The sequence below is a fragment of the Salmo salar genome, unplaced genomic scaffold (genome assembly GCF_965601325.2).
Source record: "Salmo salar unplaced genomic scaffold, fSalSal1 ptg000619l, whole genome shotgun sequence".
NCBI classification, from domain to species: domain Eukaryota; kingdom Metazoa; phylum Chordata; class Actinopteri; order Salmoniformes; family Salmonidae; genus Salmo; species Salmo salar.
In genome coordinates, this window is record NW_027675443.1 from 784,650 (window position 1) to 793,153 (window position 8,504).

The 8,504-nt window shown below is 41.7% G+C and overlaps 1 long non-coding RNA gene across 1 annotated transcript; it reads right to left on the reverse strand.

The window, feature by feature from the left end:
* Nucleotides 1–1,818: 1,818 nt before the first annotated feature.
* Nucleotides 1,819–4,169, reverse strand: LOC145876907 (uncharacterized). Its single transcript, XR_014391561.1, has 3 exons — nt 3,956–4,169; nt 3,662–3,708; nt 1,819–3,172 (listed from the first exon to the last, which is right to left on the reverse strand). It is a non-coding gene; the product is annotated as an uncharacterized LOC145876907 (long non-coding RNA).
* Between the last annotated feature and the right edge of the window lie 4,335 nt (nt 4,170–8,504).

An 8,504-nucleotide genomic window follows, 5' to 3' on the forward strand; every position in this document is an offset into this window, starting at 1 on the left:
GAAAATAACAGTTTTAAACAGTTGTAAAAACAGACTTCTTTCAGACAGAATAGTTCCTGTAGGTTCAGACTTACTCATCACCAATCTGTTGTTATGTCTGGTGGGTTTCATAACCACGTCTGTATAACAATTCAATAATGATGAGACGGGAGACAGGAATCAGTTCAACCATTTATCTGGAACGTGATCATCTCAACACATACAAACCCCCATGATGCTCTGCGGCACAATTCCAATACACAGCAAATACATAATACATAAGTAAAAGGACACTAAGCAAAATTTAAAGAGGACTTTAAATGTTTAGTTCTAGAAAGTAGGGCCATGGGATAGGGTCAGAAAGCTCAGTATGTGTAACACCCTGGCCATAGAGAGGGGTTTTTTGTTCTTATTTTGGTTAGGCCAGGGTGTTACATTGGGTGGGCGTTCTATGCTCATTTTCTATGTTGTCTGTTTCATTGATTTTGGCCGTGTGGCTTCCAATCAGGCACAGCTGTTGTTGGTTGTTGCTGATTGGGAGTCACACATAAGTGCCTGTTTTTCCGTTGGGGTTTTGTGGGTAATTGTTTCTGTTAGATTATTTCCTAACAGGACTGTTTTGCTGTGGTGTTTTTGTTCAGTTTTGTATAGTGTTCTTACGTTAATTAAAATCATGATGAACACTAACTCCACTGCGCCTTGGTCTACTCTCTCTCCCGACAGCCATTACAGTATGTTTGATAGCTGGTTACAGAGGTAACATAACAAGCATGAGGTCCATTATAACACAGTGAAATAGAGGTGGGGGCTAAAAGCAGACATGGACAGTGAGACGGTGTGAGGAGGTCAGAGGTGAAACACTAGATCAGGACAGATAGAAATGTCAGGGCTGGAAATAGACAGAGACACATTCTGATCATGGCTCAGACCTGAGACACCCAAACAGAAGATGTCATAACACATGTCTGGTGAGTACTCAGGCCATGGAATTGTGTTCAGATCCTTGCGACATCGGGTCGTGCATTATCATGCTGGATGAATGGCACGACAATGGGATCTCATCTCGGTATCTCTGTGCATTCAAATAGCCATCGATAAAAGGCACTGATGTTCATTGTCTGTAGCTTATGCCTGCCCATACCATAACCCCATCCCCACCATCAGGCACTCTGTTCACAACGTTGACATCAGCAAACCGCTTGCCCACATGACTCCATACATGTGGTCTGTGGTTTTTAGGTCGGTTGGACATACTGCCAGATTCTCTACAACAACGTGGCTTAGAGAAATTAACATTCAATTCTCTATAACATCTCTGGTGGACATTCCTGCAGTCAGCATACCACGCACCCTCAAAACTTGACACATCTGTGGCATTGTGTTCTGTGACAAAACTGCATATTTTAGAGGGGCCTTTTATTGTCCACAGTACAAGGTGCACCTGTGTAAGGATCATGCTGTTTTATCGGCTTCTTGAAATGTCACACCTGTCAAGTGGATGGATTATCTTGGCAAAGGAGAAAGGCTCACTAACAGGGATGTAAAATATTTTGACAGAAATAAGCTTTTTGTGCATATGGAACATTTCAGCTCATGAAACATGGGACCAACACTTTACATGTTGCCTTTATATTTTAGTTCAGTGTATTTACAGGAATAAACTGGCCCAAACTGGTGTGTGTGTCCAGTGTGTGTTGGCCCAGACTGTGTATGTGTGTGTCCAGTGTGTGTGTCCAGTATGTGTCCAGTGTGTGTGTGTTTCCAGTATGTGTATACAGTGTGTTTGTGTGGTTTGTGTTGTCATGGATATATACAATTGAAGATCTGCTGGAGTCCAAGTCAAACCCAGATTGTTTATTTATGATCTCAGAGAGAATAACAGAGTTCCACAGTGTAGACAGTCTGAATTCAGAAGCATTGTGATCTCAGAGAGAATAACAGAGTTCCACAGTGTAGACAGTCTGAATTCAGAAGCATTGTGATCTCAGAGAGAATAACAGAGTTCAACAGTGTAGACAGTCTGAATTCAGAACCATTGTGATCTCAGAGAGAATAACAGAGTTCCACAGTGTAGACAGTCTGAATTCTGAAGCATTGGTTAATAAGCACATATCTTCATAGTTTCCTGTTCTTGGGCGGAACTCGCAGGAACAGCTGGTTTGCAACACAGGATTATACTCCCAAGAACAGGACATTATAACAGGACAGTTTCACAAGGTTAGTAACATACTCAGTTATGTGGACACATACAATTAACATGTTCCATTACAGTGTGTGTGTGTGTCCAGTGTATGAGTGTCCAGTGTGTGTGTGTGTGTGTGTGTGTGTGTGTGTGTGTGTGTGTGTGTGTGTGTGTGTGTGTGTGTGTGTGTGTGTGTGTGTGTGTGTGTGTGGTGTGTGTGTGTGTGTGTGTGTGTGTGTGTCCAATTGTGTGTGTCTCCAGTGTGTCTCCAGTGTGTGTGTGTGTGTGTGTGTGTGTGTGTGTGTGTGCGTGCATGTGTGTGTGAGTGTGTGTCCAGAGGACCATGGAAAGAGACAGACACAGAGGTCTATATTATTTACAGTAATAAACTGGCCTGAAATTGGTGTGTGTTACTCCATGTATTTAAATGTCATAATCTGATCAAACATAACATACATGATTAGAGTGAAACATCATGTTGTGTTTGACACAGGGACACTGAGGAATCATCATTAACCCAAAACCCTGGATAGAGGGGCTCAGTGAATGTGGAGGAGAATGTGATCAGGTGGGTCAGTGTGTCAGAGGAGGCTCTATAGAAGGATAGAGTGCCGGCTGGCCAGTCCAGATACACTCCTACTCTGTGGGGTCTGCAGGGGCGGACGTTTATGGTAGTGAGATTATTATTGTGCCAGACAATGTAACAGTTGTCAGAGCAGAACAGACTCCAGGACTTGTCATTCCATCCAAGACAACAGTCCTTAACCCTTCCTCTCCTGTTGATTCCTTTATACGTCACTCCTATAGCAGCCTCTCTCCCACTCCACTCTACCTCCCAGTAACAGCACCCAGTCAGACCCTCTCTACACAGCACCTGTTGACAGTCCTCAAATCTCTCTGGGTGATCAGGATACGGCTGCTCCTCTCTCCTCCATGTCACCTTTCTGTTCTCCTCAGACAGAGAGAGGAGTCTGTTTACTGTGTTTGGGTCCAGTGTGAGATCACAGACATCTGATGGATGAAACCAGACACAATATTAGAAATCATCATCATTCACATTAGAATGTTAACTCACTTTTCACTAATTATTTTAGTGTAAATCTTTCTAGGTATCAAAAGGAGAAGTTAAGGTAACTTGAGACTTGTTGAATGATTATATGTTATACTGTATGGTAATATAAAACACACTTATTCCCATTAATTACACACACACACACACACACACACACACACACACACACACACACACACTCACACACACACACACACACACACACACACACACACACACACACACACACACACACACACACACACACACACACACACACACACACATTGTCAAAGCAACTCTTTTTAAACTTTGGTGTCCCTGATTTCTGCTTCTGTAGAACGACAGCTGATATTTAATATGACCAAGTCAGTAATGATGGTGGTCTTTGACTTAACTTGAATTAAGACTTATTCTTAGTCATATTCTTCACAGCAGTCAACACTCACATTTTCTAAGCCCAGGTTTCATTGTGTACTCTCCACCATGTTCCACACTGTAGAGGTAAGCAGAAGAACAGACAGTCATTGAGGGATACACCTGAACTCACACACACACACACACACACACACACACACACACACACACACACACACACACACACACACACACACACACACACACACACACACACACACAATCAGCATAAAACTTTGTCCAAGTTGTGGTCAGAATGTTTGTCTTAACTAGCCTGATAAGTCAAACATGTCTGATATGAACATTGACATAAACCCTCTACATACTTGAGTTTCTCCAGTCTGCAGTGTGGATCCTCCAGTCCAGCAGAGAGCAGTCTGACTCCTGAGTCTCCTGGGTGATTGTAGCTCAGGTCCAGCTCTCTCAGGTGTGAGGGGTTTGACCTCAGAGTTGAGACCAGAGAAGCACAGCCTTCCTCTGTCACTTGACAGCGTGACAGCCTGTAAAGAGTCAAATCATATTAAAATCACACTGCTTTTCCTTGGTGGTGGCAGTATATTTTTTATATATTTTTAGATATATCAGTGTCCTGAAACCTGCCATACCTATTCATAAATTAATGTATCATTATTATAAATGACAAATTATCAAAGTTGTAGAGAGAAAAATGTATAGTACAAATATTTGAGTAGACTGACCAGACTAGTTTAAAAATCAGTATCAGTCAAAAGACAGACAGTGAGGTATCAGATTTAGATTGTATTGAGTATACAGTCCACACCATATCTATTTGACAGTGAAGCTAACATTTTTAATGTGTCTCTATATTCCAGCATTTTGGATTTGAGATCAAATGTGGATTTAAACCAGGGACGCACTGCCTAGACCGTTTCACCACTCGGGAGCCCAAGTGTGTGTGTGCCCAGTGTATGTGTCCAGCGTGTGTGTCCAGTGTTTATGTGTGTGTGTGTGTGTCCAATGTGTGTGTGTGTCCATTGTGTGCCAGTGTGTGTGTCCAGTGTGTGTGACCAATGTGTGTGTCCAGTGTGTCCAGCGTGTGTGTCCAGTGTTTGTGTGTGTCCGTTGTTTGTATACCGGTATTTTAATGTTTGGTTTGTTAAATGTGACACGCCATGTGTAATGTCAATTTTTATAGTTTACTTCGATACTTGAGTCTGCTCTTTCTCTCCGTGACACTTTCCACAGTGACCTAGCCACTTCCCCTGTCACTCAAGGAGCGCATTTGATGTTCCTCAACCGCAAGACACTTGCGTTCTGTCTGCATGGTCAATGCAGCACATGGAACAATGTTGATGACAACAATGCTGTTTTCACTCTGCCTGGTCAATGCAGCTCATGGAACAATGTTGATGACAACAATGCTGTTTTCACTCTGCATGGTCAATGCAGCACATGGAACAATGTTGATGACAACAATGCTGTTTTCACTTTGCTTCTTTATATAAATCCACTAGTGTTCTATAATGACACTATTAGTCTGTGTTTCTTACATCAAGAAAACAGCAAGTTTGTCTTTTCTTTGCAAGTTGCCCTAGAATCTTGTTAGACGCTAATTGTTAGCCGCTAATGCTAATAGCTAGCTAGCTAATAAATGTACTGAGTAAGATCAAACGTAGCTAGCTAATACAGCCTGATAATACCAGTGATGGTGTAAACCTAAATCAGCATGTTGTTGGTGCAACAGTATCTTCTAAATCAAAGAGGAATATGCAAAGCAAGAACATGTTAGCTACATGAAGTAGCTAAGAGAAAACACGCAACGTAGCCAAAGCTTATAGGGTCCCCTAGGAAACACCTATCAACACTTTAGTTCCTACGCTGTCACAATAACTCCTCCCTGGCATTTTAATTCGTTGTCATCTCAAACACTGTATTCAAAGTACCCACTATTATACTCTAACTATAGAATTAGAATAGTCATTCTATTTCCATGATTCTAACAGTTTTGCTCTAATTCGTAAGTCAAATCACAATTGCAACATTTGGTTAAAAATAAGTCCTAGATTATTTGCCCATATCGTACAGCCCTACGTGGCAGTGTGGAAATTATCTCAATTGAGCAGTGGTGTAAAGGACTTAGGTAAAAATACTTTCAAGTACTACTTACTTTACTGTTTTATTTTTGACAACTTTAACTTTTACTTCACTACATTCCTAAAGAAAATACTATACTTTTTACTCAATACATTTTCCCTAACACCTAAAAGTACTCATTTTGAATGCTTAGCAGGACAGAAGAATGGTCCAATTCACACTCTTATCAAGAGAACATCCTGGTCATCCCTACTGCCTCTGATCTGAAGGACTCACTAAACACAAATGCTTTGTTTAAAAATGATGTCTGAGTGTTGGAGTGTGACCCTGTCTATCTGTAAATAAAAAATTAAAAAAGAAAGTGGTGCCATCTGGTTTGCATAATATAAGGATTTTGAAATTATTTATACTTTTATTTTTGATACCTAAGTACATTTTATCAATGACTTAAAAAAAATTTAACCTTTATTTAACTTAGCAAGTCAGTTAAGAAAAGTTCTTACTTACAATGACGGCCTACCAGGAACAGTGGATTAATTGAAATCACGTTTGTGTTGCCACCCTTGGATCCCTCACTACTCATAAAGCACCCTGGGATCACTCACTACTCATAAAGCACCCTGGGATCACTCACTACTCATAAAGCACCCTGGGATCACTCACTACTCATCAAGCACCCTGGGATCACTCACTACTCATAAAGCACCCTGGGATCACTCACTACTCATCAAGCACCCTGGGATCACTCACTACTCATAAAGCACCCTGGGATCACTCACTACTCATAAAGCACCCTGGGATCACTCACTACTCATAAAGCACCCTGGGATCACTCACTACTCATCAAGCACCCTGGGATCACTCACTACTCATAAAGCACCCTGGGATCACTCACTACTCATAAAGCACCCTGGGATCACTCACTACTCATAAAGCACCCTGGGATCACTCACTACTCATCAAGCACCCTGGGATCACTCACTACTCATAAAGCACCCTGGGATCACTCACTACTCATAAAGCACCCTGGGATCACTCACTACTCATGAAGCAAGTGTACAACTTTTACTATTCAGAAACAAGAAATACCATCAACGTTTTTTTTTTGTGGTATAATATTTTGGCCATATAGCCCAGCCCTAGTGTGTGTGTGTTCATTGAGTGACACAAACACTGGACAAACTGGACACACACACGCACACGCACTGGATGAACTGAACACACACACATGACACACATACACACACAGGACATACACACACACAGGACTTACATACAAACACGCTCTGGACACACACACACAGTTCAAAATGCTGGAGCATAGCACCAAATTTAAAACTCTAAGCTTCACTGTCCAAACACATATGGTGTGGACTATGTGTGCCTGGTAAACACATGTGGATCTGGTGAACAGTTATCACTTGTTGACCAACTACAGGAATACTGACCTCAGAGTCTCCAGTTTACAGTGGGGATTCCCCAGTCCAGCAGAGAGCAGCTTCACTCCTGAATCCTTCAGGTCATTGTTACTCAGATCCAGCTCTCTCAGGTGTGAGGGGTTTGACCTCAGAGCTGAGACCAGAGAAGCACAGCCTTCCTCTGTGACTCCACAGCCTGACAGCCTGACAAAGAGATCATCATCATTTCACAAACACACTGTTAATTAATTGATGTAGAAGGACAATGGCAGATGCATTTGGTTAATTCTCTCAAACAACATATGGATTCATTGCTCTCTCCTTGAATTGTATTGTCATATTGATATACTAATGTGAACACCAATGCACTGCTTTCAGTTACTGGCCCAACGCTCTAACCACTAGACTATCTGCCGCCGCACTTTTGATACTTAAGTATATTTAAAACCAAATACTTTTAGACTTTTACTCAAGTAGTATTTTACTGGGTGACTTTCACTTTTACTTGAGTAATTTTCTATTAAGGTATCTTTACTTTTACTCAAGAATGACAACTGGGTACTTTTTCCATCACTGCAATTGAGTGGAAATGCAGAAATGATAAAAGTGCTGACATTTGTTTTGGTTGAAGTTGAATTGAACAGTATAAACCAATCAGAATGGAGAAAGAATCATTGAAATCACTTAGAATGTATGTGTTGCCACCCTGGGATCACTCACTACTCATAAAGCACCCTGGGATAACTAACTACTCATAAAGCACCCTGGGATCACTACCTACTCATAAAGCACCCTGGGATCACTCACTACTCCTAAAGCACCCTGGGATCACTCACTACTCATAAACCACCCTGGGATCACTCACTACTCATCAAGCACCCTGGGATCACTCACTACTCATAAACCACCCTGGGATCACTCACTACTCATAGAGCACCCTGGGATCACTCACTACTCATAGAGCACCCTGGGATCACTCACTACTCATAAAGCACCCTGGGATCACTCACTACTCATAAATCAAATGTACAACTTTTACTATTCAAAAGCTAAAAATACAGTCTCTCCGTCCAAATCTTTTTAAACACCAATATAATATTTGGGCCATATCTTCCAGCCCTAGTGTGTGTGTGTGTGTGTGTGTGTGTGTGTGTGTGTGTGTGTGTGTGTGTGTGTGTGTGTGTGTGTGTGTGTGTGTGTGTGTGTGTGTGTGTGTGTTAATTGAGTGATACATGTGCACACACACACACACACACACACAAAGGACACACACACACAGGACACACACACACTTGACACGCACACACACGGTTCAAAATGCGTCAAATGTAAAACTGTATGTTTCACTGTCCAAACACATATGGTGTGGACTATGTGTGTCTGGTAAACACATGTGGATCTG